We start from the raw sequence: 15,736 nt of genomic DNA on the forward strand, positions 1-15,736 counted from the left end.
TAAAAACTACTCGAAATATTCATCTGTTGATATTAAAGAACACCCTATAACCTGATAAAGGACATCCTCAAAAATCCTGCAGCACACATCACAATAATGGTGAAGTGTTGAAAGCATTTCTCTTAAGATGAGAAACAAGCCAAGGCTGCTTGCTCTCAATAACCGCAGTCAGTGCAATAATGGAAGTTTAGCCAGTCCAATAAACAACAGCAACAAATATATAAGGATTGGAAAAAAACAAGAATATCAGTATTTGTGGATGAAATTATTGTGTGTGTAGCAACCCCAAAAGAAAACTGAGATAGAATTGGTAAGTGAATTTAGCAAGGTTGCTGGGTACAAAATCAATATAACAAAAATCAATATACAAAACCTATTGCATTTCTATCATCAGCAATCGTCAGCATAATTTTTAAAAATATTTGCCATTTGAGGGGCACCTGGGTGGCTCAATCAGTTAATCGTCCCACTCTTTTTCTTTTCTTTTAAAGATTTTATTTATTTATGTGACAGAGAGAGACACAGCGAGAGAGGGAACACAAGCAGGGGGAGTGGGAGAGGGAGAAGCAGGCCTCCCGCTGAGCAGGGAGCTGGACACGGGGCTCGATCCCAGGATCCCAGGACCACAACCCAAGCAGAAGGCAGATGCCCAACGACTGAGCCGCCCAGATGCCCCAAGCGCCCCACACTTGATTTCAGCTCAAGTCATGATCTCAGGGTTGTAAGGTCGAGCCCTGCGTTGGGCTCTGCACTCACTGGGGAGTCTGCTTGAGATTTTCTCTCTTCCTCTCCCTCTGCCCCCCTCCCCACACACATGCCTTCTCTCTCTCTCTGTCAAATAAGTAAATAAATCTTTTTGATTTACTTTAAAACATTTTATGAAAAACTTTATTTATTTGATAGAGAGCACAGCAGGGGGAGAGGCAGAGGAAGAGGGAGAAGCAGGCTCCTGCAGGGAGCCCGATGTGGGGCTCGATCCCAGGACCCTGGGATCATGACCTGAGCCGAAGATAGATGCTTAACGGACTGAGCCACCCAGGTGCCCCTAAATAAATCTTTAAAAATATTTGCCATTTGGTTACATCAACATATGCATATATAAAAGTCAAGGTGTACACTTGATGTGTGCACTTTATGTTAGGTTGCGATAAACATTTTAATAAAAATATACCATTTGCAATAGCAACAAAAATATAAAGTACTTGAGAATAAATTTAACAATAGGTGTGCAGGCCTTTGTAGATAAAATGATAAAAGCTTTTTTGAAGGATATTGACGAAAATTTAAATTAATGGAAAGAGGGCCGCCTGGGTGGCTCAAATGGTTAAGCGTCTGCCTTCAATTCAGGTCATGATCCCAGGGTCCTAGGATCAAGGCCCACATCGGGCTCCTGGCTTGGCGGGGAGCCTGCCCCTCCCCCTGTTCATGCTGTCTCTCTCTCTCTATCTATCTCTGTGTCTCGAATAAATAAAATCTTTAAAAATTTTAAAAAATAAATTAATGGAAAGGCATACTATGTGCTTACAGAGAAAGACTTGATATTATAAAGATGTCAGTTCTCTCCACGACCTTGATGTTGGGCCAAGGGGGACAATAAGAGTTCTCCATGCCTAGTCTTGGTAGAGTCTCACCCATCTGCTCATCTCAGGAGCAGGCTGAGTGGAACCGCCTTTGGTAGTCCTCTACTCCTCCTCTGAGATTTCCTCCTGCAAGCTGGGGAGGATTTCTTACCTTTGAAATCACATTCCTGTAACCCTCATCCCTTCCTCCCCCTGCTTCTCTTTCTGGCTTGTCTGGCAGGCTCCTTTTTTCTTGCCCAGCCCCTTGCAAACCTCTCCACAGATGGAAAGGTGTACAGTAAAGTTACCTGGATTGTCTAAAAGATGTCAACCCTCATCCCCCCATCCTACCCTAGCAAATTCTTGTGTTCACTCTCCTGGAAGGTGTATTACTTGGGCCCTGACCCTTGCAGGTATTTTGCCTCTGTTACCTTCGCCCACAAAATTGGTTGTCACTACCTTGATCCTCAGACCCCTTGTTCTCAGAGTAGGGTGATGATTGAACAATTCTGTGACTATACTAAAAACCACCGATTTGTACACTTTAAAAGATGAATTTCATTTCTTAAAACTATTATGAAAAGCTTTAATAGGTCCTTCAGTTTTCAAGTACAATTCATTCAACATTTCTGAAGTGCCCACTCATGTCATAGCCTGTGCTAGGCTTTGATGAAGACAAACATAATCTCTTTCCTCTCAGAGCTTCCAGGTTGGGAGTGAAGGGGAGACAGACAATAAAATATTACCGTGTGGCAAAAGGAAGACAAGTGCTGTTAGATCACCTTTCTCAGAAGTGAGGAGTTGAAGAAAGATTTCCAGAGGAAGAGCTCATCTCGGCTGTGAGCAATGAGATAAGTAAGCATGTGGAAAGAGCAGCTTCCATCTTGACAGGAGTGGAGATGTGGTTACAGGCCAGGAGCTGAGGTCCCAAAGGATGGGTCTAGTTCTGTGGGTCTGAGAGGACCCAGCCAGAGGTGGTTGATTTCCCCCAAAATTGTTCTCCCTTTATCCCAGAGTGTTATTTGGTAACACAACCAAGGCATAGATAGTTACCAGTTCTGTGAGGGGGAGACCCACTCATTTCCACAGGAAGTCATGGGGAGGAGTAGGTTTTGTGGTTTATTCTGGAGAGGAAGGCCTCCAGTTTTTCCCAGAGCATTCCAGCACTGCGGTGGCTCCCGGGGCCTTGTCTATAGGCTCTCGGGGAAAGGGTGCAGAGGAGCTCTCCAGGGACCCTTACACACTCACCTCCTGAAAACACAGCGGAGGAGGAGCCATATTCCAGGCCACTTGCCCCAAATCCACAAGTGACAATTATGGGTGTTTCTTCAGGCACAGAGATTTGAGTAGCCCATGGTAGAAGAACATAACTACCATTAGGTCTGAGGTGTGCTATCAGCCTTTTGTCCTCCAAGGAAAGAAGTATTTGGAGTCAGAGAAAAACCTCCATATTGTCTGGGCTGAGCAGGAAGTGAAGACCAGGCAATTCAAAGCGTGCCAGGGCAGGGGAGAGTACTTTTACATTTTGTACCATACAAATACCTTCCACAATTAGATAAAAAGAATGAAAAGAAAATGAATGAAATATGTGTCAAAATGGCACCCCCATACATAATTGCGGGGAGTATAAATTGGTACTTCTTTCCTAGAAGTTTAGGAAACTCTAAAATACTGACACCTCTTAAAGTAACACTCTAATTTAAGAATTTAGTTTAAGGAAATAATCGGAAATGCGCACAAAAATTTACAAAAATAAAGTGTGCCAACAAACAAAATTTCCACCAGTGGATTATTTTTTTTAAATTTCTTTTTTAATTTTAATTAGGCTCTACACCCAATGTGAGGCTTGAACTCACAACCCTGAAATCAAGAGTTACATGAGTTACAAGAGTTATATAGTTTTGACCCCTTAACTACCTATTTTTAAAAAATTAAAAAACCCCGGGGCACCTGAGAGGCTCAGTCGTTAAGCGGCTGCCTTCGGCTCAGGTCATGATCCCAGAGTCCTGGGATCGAGCCCCGTATCTGGCTCCCTGCTCAGCTGGAAGCCTGCTTCTCCCTCTCCCACCCCCTTGCGTGTGTTCTCTGTCTCACTGTCTCTCTCTGTCGAATAAATAAATAAACACTTAAAAAAAAAAAAAGTCACATGCCCCACCAACTGAGCCAGCCAGGCACCTCCCTGGTGGGCCCCTGCCCCCTCCCAGCCAGGCCCCACCACCTATGGATGATTATTAAATAGAAGATGACAAAACTATATTACATGATGCAAATATCATTTACATATACTTCTAATAACATGTATATATTACATACAGTATACGTACTGGGACAGTGCATCTTCTATGTGTGCTGTTTGGGCCCAAACAGATCTAGCACCGCCCTCAGGGAACTTAGAGTCAATTGAAGAGACAGACCTTAAACACAGGGCCATACCATTTGAAGACTCTACAGTAACAGGTGTGGCATAAAAATAAATTATAAATTTTAAAAGACTGTAATTCAACCTTGGCTCAAATCAGTTACAAGTGACAGTGATATCTAATGGGAAGTGTTGCAAGAAAAGAACTTTGTGTACATGAGGTCTTTCAGTGCAGCTTAAGGACAGGTACAGACATACATACAGACAGTAGGTATCAAGGTAGACTCCAGGTTACAACAGACCAACATCTGGCCAAGGGGAAGAAGCTTCTTTTTTTTTTTTTTTAAGATTTATTTATTTATTTTGAGAGAGTGCGAACGAGAGAGAGTACATGAGAGCGGGGAGGGTTAGAGGGAGAAGTAGGCCCCTCGCCGAGCAGGGAGCCCAATGCGGGACTCGATCCGGGGACTCCAGGATCATGACCTGAGCCGAAGGCAGTTGCTTAACCAACTGAGCCACCCAGGCACCCGGGAAGAAGCTTTTTTGAAATTAGTTTTAGGCATGCTCTGTCTCTAGTCAAAGAGTAACTATTATTTTATTTTTTATTTGTTTTTTTTCCATTTCATTTTAAAAAGTGGGATAAATGTGGAATTTAAGAAACAAAAGAGAGGATCGTAGGGGAAAGGAGGGGAAAATAAAATAAGATGAAATCAGAGAGGGAGACAAACCCTAAGAGACTCTTAACAATAGGAAACAAACTGAGGGTTGCTGGAGAAGTGGGGGGTGAGGGACATGAAGGAGGGCACGTGATGTAATGAGCATTGGGTGTTATACGCAACTGATGAATAACTGAACACTACTTCTGAAACTAATGATACACTATATGTTAATTAATTGAATTTAAAGAAAATAAAATAAAAATAAATACGTAAATAAATAAATAAAAGTGGGATAAAATCAGGTAGCCTTTGTGATAGGCTACTTCTAACTCCAGAAATTATAACCTAAAATTTAAGGCTTTTTTTTATTATAGGAAATTGCATTTGTCAGACTATTTGTTATGGCAAATTCAAGTTAAAATTATATTTGTTATATGAAGTTACACTTGCACATCAACCTTATATTGATAGCCCCCTGTTGGAGACCTTGCCGATTTAATTATAATCATATCTGCATATTATCTTGCCAGGTTAGATTCCAAATCTAGAGTTTCCCTCCTTGTGAGTTATTCAAGTAAAAAAAAAAAATGGTATTATCGCACATTTGCTTTCAAAAACACATCACTGCTTCTGGATCCTCCACAAAGGAAAGCATGTAGGATGTAAGGTACATGAAAAGTCCACCCCCTTGCATATATACTACATTCAGAATTGTGTTTGGGAAAAAGAGTAGGGAAAAATAATCAAAATGCAAAACTTTTCACTATTTTCAAATGTCATGTTACATGGTTATGATACCTAGTTACCCCGAGATGGAGGATTAAACCTTGCCCTGCCCCCCATGATATCCGTTGCGATGTTTTTGAAGACACAAAGATTGGATGGGGAACACTGGAAAATTCCTGTTTGCATTATTTTACTCAAGGACTAATAGAGATTTTAGTCCATGTGGTAATTATTCCCCCAGTGACTTTCCAGTTCTCAGATAAGAGAGCTCCTGACATTAACTACAAACAGATGGCTGGATTCTCTTTTGCCGTCTCTTCTTCTCCCTGCTCTTCCAGACTATCCAAACACAGCTAACAGCACAGATTTGGAATAGCAAGGGAAGCAATATGGGGGATGAGAATGCCCCCGTGACACTGGGCCTGAGGGCACTTTCAGAGGCCAGGCACCATCAAGGCTCCATCTCAAACGGCTACAGGAATGTTCTTTTTCACCATGTGTCCAGATCACAAAATTCCACTACTACAAACCATATCGAATGAACGTCCTGGAATTTCTCATAATGGAAATTTTCATATCCAGACTGGGAAATAACTGGTCATGTAAGTAGGGTAGAGATTGGGCTAGAAGAAGGAATTGTGGCTTTCTATTTTTAATGTCATTTCTTTGATGGGAATTGAAAGGTGTTAAATAAAAAGGGGGTGAATGCACGTGGTCCCTGTCTTGAGAGGGGAAGACTTTCCTCTCCAGTCTCCAGTCCCAGTTGCCAAGGAGGCATCACTCACCACCACCACTCCCTCCATCTGCACAGATATGCCTCCCGGGAGACAGCCTCTCCCTGAGTAAGGTTCATTATCGCTCTGAAAAGCAATGTCAAAAGTCCAGGGAAGATACACCCTTTAAAGTAGGTCTAAGAAACCATCTTTCTTTCTTTGGTCAGTGCGCCTCAGAAAAAATTAGTCATAAAAGAAATAAAAAAGTGTCACTACACTTAATATCTTGCTTCATTTTTATGCAGGATGCAAATTCAGTGTAAGAAGCACTCTGATCAGTAACTGCTTCTTCAGAAAGGCAGCAGTAAGTGGTCTCCCTCCCCCTGGACTTTGAAATGCATTACCTGGTCAACTTGGGCCTGGGTGATGCCAAGAACATCAACATCCAAGGGTCTGGAAGTTGTAAGACACTGCACTCAAGTGTATCTAGTAGGGAAGGAAGTCCTAGAAGAGTTTTATGGAAGAAAATTGATTCTCGCTCCTAGAGAAGAAGTGGCACAAGAAGCAGATAATATTCTGAAGGATGCTGATATCAACGGTTGTGGCTGATGATCCATTTGGGGCGACAACACACAGTGCTCTTATTCTGAGAGCAACAAAACTGGGAATCTCTTATCGAGTTATTCAAAACGCTTCCATAATAAATGCAATAGGCTGCTGTAGTTTACAGATGTATAAATTTGTAGAGACAATTTCTATTGTTTTTTGGACACTCAGAGACCAGAAAGCTTCTTTGACAAAATGAAGAACAGACAGAAGAGCACACACACACTGTCCTTACTAGACATCGAAATAAAGGAGTAGTCTTTGGAAAATCTCATCAAAGGAAGACCTATGAACCCCCTTGGTATATGAATGACAACCAAGCAGGGCAACAACTTCTAGAGATTGTTCAGAATCTAAGAATATGAGAAGAACCAGTAGTCACCAAGGAGATGCTGTGTTAGCTTAGCCAGCGTTGGAACTGAGGACCAGAAAATTGCAGCTGGCACTTGGGGCAAACATGTACGATGGACTTGGGAGGACCATCACACTCCTTAATTATCACAGGGAACAACATGCATCCGCTGGAGATGGAGATGCTGAGTCAGTTTTCCATTCTAGAAAATAGCTCAGAATCCCGAAGTGTTGATGCACTCTGAACATAGACATTTTCTATTGTTAGATGGTTAATTTCAGTCATATATGCCTCTACACATGTTCATATAACAAACTGAACAGTTCTTTTGGTTTATCTAATAAGTATAAAACAAGTGACCAAGAAGAAAGCTGTCGACACAGCCATTAAAACACAAAAAAAGAAGACTTTATTGCCGGCCAGTTGCGGCACGGAGCCAGGGGCACAGCTGTGCACGTGCCACACTGTGCTGGATGCTGGGCACACAGCGGAGACAGGACAGACATGGTCCCTGCCTTTTTGTTTGTTTTTTAAGATTTTATTTCTTTATTTGAGAGAGAGAGCGAGCGCGAGCATGAGCAGGGGGAAGGGCTGAGGGAGAGGAGAGCCCAACTCAGGGCTCAATCCCAGGACCCCAGGATCATGACCAGAGCTGAAGGCAGACGCTTAACCAACTGAGGCACCCAGGTGCCCCAGTCCCTGCCTTTTTGGAAGTTCTCACCTAGTGAGGAGTGCAGATAGATGAGCAGATAGAGAGGCAATGACAAGAACTAAGAGATCATGGATGTGACAGCCTCATCACAGCATGTACAGTAGTATGCATTCTCTTCCCTTTAGATGCCAGATTCTTGCAGTAAGTGCAATGTAAAAATGCATTCACTTTGAGATTTGTATTTAGCTTTTTGAAGTTTTCCAAATCAAGTTAGTGAGCCCTTCGCTAATTAAAAACAGGCTTCCATTCTTCAAAGAAAAGTTCATATCTGATCTTATATTTTCTTTTTTAAGACTTTATTTTTAAGTAATCGCTACACCCAACTCACGACGCCGACATCAAGCAGTAGCTAGCTACACCAGCTGAGCCAGTCAGGTGCCCATTATATTTTCTTTAATAAAGAAGGCCTTTAAAGAGGTACCTGGCTGGCTCAGTTAGTAGATTAAATGACTGTCGATCTTGGGATTGTGAGTTCAAGCCCCAGGCTGGGTGTAGAGATTACTTAAAAATAAAATCTTAAAAAAAGAGAGAGAGAGAGAAGTCCTTACATGTTTTATTTTTTCCTGTAAGTGAGGACTTTAATGAACTGAACATTATTAGTGACATCAAAACCAAGCATAATATATATGAAATTATCATTTTAGGTCAAAAGAAAATCTTTCATGTTGGCAACAGTACGTGTCTTGCCGACTTCAAGCGGCCAATGTATTATATCCAGCCCTGAGATGGGCCCCCTGGGACTTTGGTGACATGCTTATTTCTCAGTATAAGAGAAATTTCCCTGAGAAAATGCACAGAAGGAGAGATTGAGTGAATCCAAGAGGAAGGGGGTGATTGGCTGGGTACCCTGCGCCGCGGGCTCAGAACTTGAGCGGAACGACCGGCCAGTACTTGGGCTGCTTCCTGTCACAGTGCTTGTCGAAGCTCAGCTGCACGGCGGCCTCCATGGCCTGGATCTTCGCGGCACTGTCCCCATACAAGCGCTTCATCTCGGCCTCGCGCCGCTCGCCAGGCCTCTCGGACGGGGGCTCCACCGAGCGGCGGGTGCTGTGGTACAGGTCGTGGTGGGCGTTCACGTCGTCGTCCAGGCGCTGGGCGTCCAGCTGCTGCTGCCGCCGGCGCGCTTCCCTGTGCCTCTCGGTCTCGGCGAAGTACTGGCGCCGCCCCTCCGTGATCCCCAGGTTGCTCAGGTCGCACTCCACGCCGCGGTCTGACTCGGACTCCGCCTCCTCCGTGGCGGGCCGAGCTCGGCGTTCTCTTGGGCGGGCTGGTGGATGCTGCCCAGACCTTCTGGAATGTGCAGAACCGCAGTGCGAGTCCGTGGAAGCCGCGAGATGGTCACGAGAGGGCCGAGGAGATTTGGCCTTGTTAGTGTAAGAGCTCTGGGGAAGAGCTGCGGGAGGGAAGGACCACTGGCAACTGAAATACGATTCCACGGCCTTCCTGTGGGCACTATGGTGGCTTCGCATCCGGGCCATCGCCTGATGATAATGTCGCCAGTATCTTGCATATACTGGATGAAAAGACCAAGGCTCAGTAGCTTTCCAGGATGCCACCCCTGCTGCGATCTCTGATTGTGGACGTCCAAATGGGCACTGAAACTCTTTGGGAGTGTCTCCTACTCTTTCGGCACACGTCTTCATGGACTGAACAGCAGCTTTCCTCCTAATGGGATGGCGGAGCTCGTGGGCTCGTTGCTCGCGGATCTCGGGTAGTGGGCGAGCAGGGGCCTATTTCCTGTGAGGAGACAGAAGGGGTGCGGGAGGGAGGGGCTGTTGCCCGGGAGACCAGACCTTACATATGTTTTTGTGTCACTATGGCTTAAACGGTCCAGTGTGCTGCCCATGTCCATATGGCCAGACTTCTCCAGGGCAAACCCAGCTACAAAGCTTTTTTAAATTCCTCAAAACTGCGGGGCTCCTGGGTGAGTCAGTCGGTTAAGTCTGCCTTCCGCTCAGGTCATGATCCCAGGGTCTTGGGATCGAGCCCCATGTCAGGCTCCCTGCTCAGCGGGAAGCCGGCTTCTCCCTCTCCCACTCCCCCAACCCCGCATGTGCTCTCTCTCTCCTGCTCTCTCTCTTTCTCTCAAATAAATAAGTAAAATCTTAAAAAGAAAAGCGGGTCCCTATTGCCCCATAGGGGCACCAACATTTGCTATACCAGACTCATCTTTGCTAAATTGATGGATGTAAAATGTTATCTCATTGTTACTTTAATTGGCAGTTTTTGTTTCTTCTTTGAGGCGTTGTCTTTTGTACTATTTTCACATTTTCTGTTGAGTTTATTGTCTTTTTCATATTGATTTGAGGAGATTCTCCATAAATTCTGGATAGTAATTCTTAGTTATATGCCTACATATGATGTCTCCTATAACATGCCTTTTGTTATTACTTTAGTTTTTGGAATAGCAATATATTCACCTGTATTTCAAAAGGCACACAAAGATAACCAGGGTTGTTTCAAAAGTTAAATACAGAATTACCATATGACTGACCAAACTCCAGCCAGGTTCCTCTGAGCCCTTTCCATCTAGCCCTATAAAGACTTAAATACCAGTATCGTTTCTAACAGCTCAAGGCCACATCCGAGGATGACCCTTGCCCCGCTTAAAGTGCCTGCCTGAGAAAACTCAAGGCTGCCAAAGAACTTACTGTTTGTTCCAGCCAATGCCTGAAGGTATGCCCCTGCCTCCTAGCCTCTGTGGGAGGGTAGGAGCCTAACTTGGATCAGCACCAGTTAATAAATCCAAATGGATGTCACGTGGACCAACCACCCCACTTCCTGCTTTTTGTAATTCTTCACTTCCACTCTACAAAGTCGCCACTCACCTCTCCTCCCTGTTCCCTCATTCTCCCTTTTAAATGCCCCGTTACCTCTGTCCAAATCAGAATTGAGTTTCGTTCATGCTGGCCTCTTTTCCTTACTGCAACAGTATCCTGCGGACTAGACTTTGTCCTTACCACTTTAAGTAGGGCCCAGTTTTGTGTATGCAACAGCAATTTTACCTGAGAAATAAAAGCATATGTCCACATAGAAAATTGTACAAGAATGTTTATAGCAGCACTATAGTAGTCAAAAGGTAGAAACAGCCCAAGTGTCCATCAACTGATGAATGGATAAACAAATTACGATATATACATAGAATGGAATAGTAAGGATTCAGCCATAAAAAGGAATGTAGTACTGATACATGCTACTTTGATGAACTCCAAAAACATTATGCTAAATGTAAGAAGCCAGACACAAAAGATCACGTATTGTGTGATTCCTTTTTTTTTTTTAAGATTTATTTATTTATCTTAGAGAGAGAGAGAGAGAGAGAGAGCATGAGCAGGGGGAGGAGCAGAAGGAGAGAGAGAAGGGAAGCTGACTTCCCAGTGAGCAGGGATCTCAATGCTGGGCGATCTCAAGACCCTGAGATCATGACCTGAGCCAAAACCAAGAGTGGGAGGCTTAACCGACTGAGCCATCCAGGTGCCCCTGTATGGTTCCTTTTTTTTTTTTAAGATTTTATGTATTTATTTGGGAGAGAGAGAGAGCGAGTGCATGAGCAGGGGGGAGGCAGAGGGAGAGGGACAAGCAGACACCCCGCTGAGATCATGACCTGAGCCAAAGTCAGACCCTGCTGAGCCACCCAGGGGCCTATGTGTGATTCCTTTTCATAAGATATATACAGTCTATAGGCAAATAGGCAACTCCACAGAGATAGAAAGCAGATTAGAGGTTACCAGGGGATGAAGTCAGGGGGAATGTGGAGTGATTATTTAATGGATATGGAGTGGTTTTATGGGGTGATGAAAAAGCTTTGGAAACTAGAGAAAGGTAGTGGTTACATAACATTGTGAATATGCTAAATACCTCTAACTGTACATTTTAAAATGGTTAACTGTATGCTATGTGAATTTTACCTTTTTAAAAAAAAGGTAACCATGGGGCGCCTGGGTGGCTCAGTTGGTTAAGCGTCTGCCTTCAGCTCGGGTCATGATCCCAGAGTCCTGGGATTGAGCCCCTTGCAAGGCTCCCTGTTCATCGGGGAGCCTGCTTCTCTCTCTCTCTGTGCTGCTCCCTCTGCTTGTGCTCTCTCGTGCTGTCAAATAAATAAATAAAATCTTTAAAAAAAATTTAAAAATTTTTTAAAAAGGTAACCAATAAAAAGTCTCCCTCATAATCCTATTGTTTGGCTACTCTGTTATCCCTTCTCAGGGGTAATAAATGCTTTGTTGTTAATTTATAATGACTTTTATTTATTTTTATTTTATTTTATTTTATTTTATTTGACAGAGAGAGAGAACACAACAGGGGGAGCAGCAGGCAGAGGGAGAAGCAGACTCGCCCCAAGCAGGGAGCCCGATGCGGGACTCGATCCCAGGACCCCAGGATCATGACCTGAGCCAAAGGCTGCCCTATTTATTTATTTATTTTTAAAGATTTTATTTTTTATTTTATTTTATTTTTTAAAGATTTTATTTATTTATTTTGTAGAGAGAGAGGGAACACAAACAGGGGGAGTGGGAGAGGGAGAAGCAGGCTTCCCTCAGAGCAGGGAGCCCGATGCAGGGCTCCATCCCAGGACCCTGGGATCATGACCTGAGCCGAAGGCAGACGCTTAATGACTGAGCCACCTAGGCGCCCCAAAAGATTTAATTTTAAGTAATCTCTACACCCTACATTAGGCTCAAACTTATGACCCCCAAATTAGGAGTTGCATGCTCTTCCAACTGAGCCAGCCAGGTGCCCCAGAAGATTTCAATTTTAACACAGACAAATTTATCAACCTTTTCCTTTTGGGCTTGTGTTTTTCAAGTATTTTATTTCAGAAATTCTATTTTATCCCAATAATGTAATGTCCTATATTTTTCTCTGAAAGTTTAAAAGTTTTGCTTTTCACATTTAGGAATTTAATCCAGCTGGGCTTCCTTTTTCTGTATGGAATGAGGAAGAAACCTAGTTTTATTTTATTTTTCATATGGATAACCAATTGTCTCAGTGCAATTTACTGAATACCCAATTCTATCCACAGAACAAGGACAGCGTACCTGTGTCAGTATATATGCATGATTATCCGTATCTATGCATAATTATCATCTTTAAGTTTTCTATTCTGCTCCACTGCTCTATGAGTTTATCCCTGTATCAATACCAGACTGTCTTAATTACTAAATAATTTCTGTAATTCTTGATAGATGGTAAGACAAATCTTCAAACTTATCTTAGTTGTTCTTGGCCCTTTATTCATCCATATAAATTTTAGAATCAGCTCGTGAAATCCAGAAAAACTGTTAGTAAGGATTTTTATTAGAATTGCATTAGATTTACAGATTAATCTGGGGACAGTTGACACCATTGTAACATTAAATCTTCTCATCCATAAACATGGTGTGTCTCTCTGTTTATTTAGGTCTTCTTTAGCACCTTTCAATAAAATGCTATAGTTTTTCTCAGAAATTTCTTGAACATTTTTGTTCAATTTATTCCTAGTTATCTTAAAATCTTTATTGTAATTATAAAAGGGCTTTTATAAAATTATATTTTCTTACTATCTGCTGCTCATTTAAAGAAAACCAATTATTTTGCTTATTAATCAATTCTAATAATGTGTTGGGTTTTCTAGTAGACAATAAAATCCCTATAAACAATACAATAATTATTTATGGGTTCCCCCCACCTTTTTTATTGTCAGGTTAGTAGTACACACACACACACACACACACACACACACGCACACGCACACACACACATACACGCACATAGACACGCACACACACATGCACGCACATAGACACGCACACACACCATGCACACACGTGTGTACATACGCGCACACACACATACACACACATACACACACAGCTTGGTTAGATTTATGAAAATCTTTTCCTTTTTAAAAAGATTTTACTTATTTGAGAGAGATAGAGAGCACGAGCAGGGGGAGGGACAGAGGGAGAAGGAAAAGCAGGCTTCCCCTTGGAGCAGGGAGCCCGATGTGGGGCTCGATCCCAGGACCCTGGGATTGCGACCTGAGCCAAAGGCAGACACTTAACCGATTGAGCCACCCAGGCGCCCTGATTTATGAAAGTCTTGTTTAGGATTTTCCCAACTGTGTTTGTCACTGAGATTAGTCTATAGTTCTTCTGTTTTAGACTGTCTTTGTCTAATGTTGTTAACCAAGTTATATTAAGTATTATAAAATAGTTTGAAAATATACTCATATACTCTTTCTCTCCTCTGGAGAAGTGTATGTTGTTTTTGTTTTAATGTTGGTTATAATTCTGTATCCAAATAACAGTTTCATGGGACACTTTTTCTTTTTTAAGATTTATTATTTATTTGAGAGAGAGCATGAGCCAGGTGAGGGGCAGAGGGAGAAGCAGGCTCCCCATCTAGCAGGGAGCCCAATGCAGGGCTCCATCCCAGGACCCTGGGATCATGACCTGAGCCGAAGGCAGATGCTTCACTGACTGAGCCACCCAGGCACCTCTGGAGCATTTTTTCTACCATCAGAAACAATTTACACCAAACAGTGAACCCCTCAGCCCCCCACTCTTTAATTTTTTTTTAAGTAAGCTCTATGCCCAAGGTGGGGCTTATGCTCATGACCTGGAGATCAAGAGTTACATGCTCTACTGACTGAGGCAACCAGGTGCCCCTAATTTAAAAAAAAATGTTTTTTAAGGCCCCCCACTTTTTTACTGGGCTAATTTCCACTCATCCTTCAGTTCTCATCCTTAGGAAGCTCTTTACTGCATCACCCTAGATTAGCTCTCCCTGTTCCATACTTCTCATAGCACATTTTATTTCCTCTATCATAACTCACTTCGTATTTCATTGTAATGTCTTAATAAATGTTAATATTTTCAGCTGGGCCACAAGCTGCATGAAGGCAGGGACCTAATTTTTTGTTAACCACTACTCCAGTTGTTGGGGTTTTTTTAAAGATTTTATTTATTTATTTGACAGAGACACAGCGAGAGAGGGAACACAAGCAGGGGGAGCGTGAGAGGGAGGAGCAGGGAGCCCGATGTGGGGCTCGATCCCAGGACCCTGGGATCATGACCTGAGCCGAAGGCTGATGCTTAACGACTGAGCCACCCAGGGGTCCCCTACTCCAGTTGTTAGCACACTGATGGCACAAAGTTGGCCTCAATATTTGTTGACTAGTTATGTGAATGAATAAAAGAAATAGCCTCAAAATGGGACATGAATCAAGTTATCCTTAGATACGGGCAAATTTGAGCTCCCTATGAAGGCCTTCTGCTCCAGAGCAAGTAAAAGATAAGAACTAAGAAAGACCATACAGCCCCAGCTGTGGAAGTAGAGGTCTGTGGATGGAGGCAGATGACCCATCCCGGACCCTCTGTGCAGAAGCCCAGTATAAAAAGATAGTGATAGCACAGATGTGTCAGCACCAAGGACCCCATCATCACTGGAGGTCTGTCAAAACCCTGGGCATTCGGGGCGCCTGGGTGGCTCAGTTGGTTAAGCGTCTACCTTCGGCTTGGGTCATGATCTTGGGGTCCTGGGATTGAGTCCCACATTGGGCTCCTTGTTCGGCAGGAGCCTGCTTCTCCCTCTGTCTGCTGTTCCCCCTGCTATACTCTCTCTCTCTCTCTCTCTCTCTCTCTGACAAATAAAAAAAAAACAAACAAACAAAAAACACAACCCTGGGCATTCATCATGCCACTTGAGAGCCAAGTGCTATGTAGGGTCATGGGGAGATACTCTCACAGACAAGACATTGGGGATTGGACAGGGGTAGATTTCTCTTACTAGGAGGAGGAGTCCTTCAAAATATCAGTTTAAATTTATATATATATATATATATATATATATATTTCACTGTGTGACAAAATTGCATCCAAACCTGAGAAATTAGATTACACTTTCAAAATTCCCAAATCCTCTCAAGGCAGAGATGGCTCACTGTCTTCTGTGGGGAGCTAGGGAAACCTCACTCACCATGTCCTCACCCATCTGACTCATGCTCAGTGACTATCATGTTTATTCTGCATTTATATGTCAGTACTAGGAAGTGCCTTGGACAGAGGTATGA

General features: G+C 43.2%; 2 pseudogenes; one reads left to right on the forward strand and one right to left on the reverse strand.

Moving 5' to 3' along the window:
• Window positions 1-6,325: 6,325 nt before the first annotated feature.
• LOC112816176 (diphthine methyl ester synthase pseudogene) lies at window positions 6,326-8,565 on the forward strand (annotated as a pseudogene).
• On the reverse strand, window positions 8,539-9,471 carry LOC112816177 (gem-associated protein 8 pseudogene; annotated as a pseudogene).
• Window positions 9,472-15,736: the final 6,265 nt, after the last annotated feature.

The sequence above is a fragment of the Callorhinus ursinus genome, unplaced genomic scaffold, assembly GCF_003265705.2.
Source record: "Callorhinus ursinus isolate GAN/ISIS: 27379988/994484 unplaced genomic scaffold, GSC_fseal_2.0 scaffold59, whole genome shotgun sequence".
Classification (NCBI taxonomy): domain Eukaryota; kingdom Metazoa; phylum Chordata; class Mammalia; order Carnivora; family Otariidae; genus Callorhinus; species Callorhinus ursinus.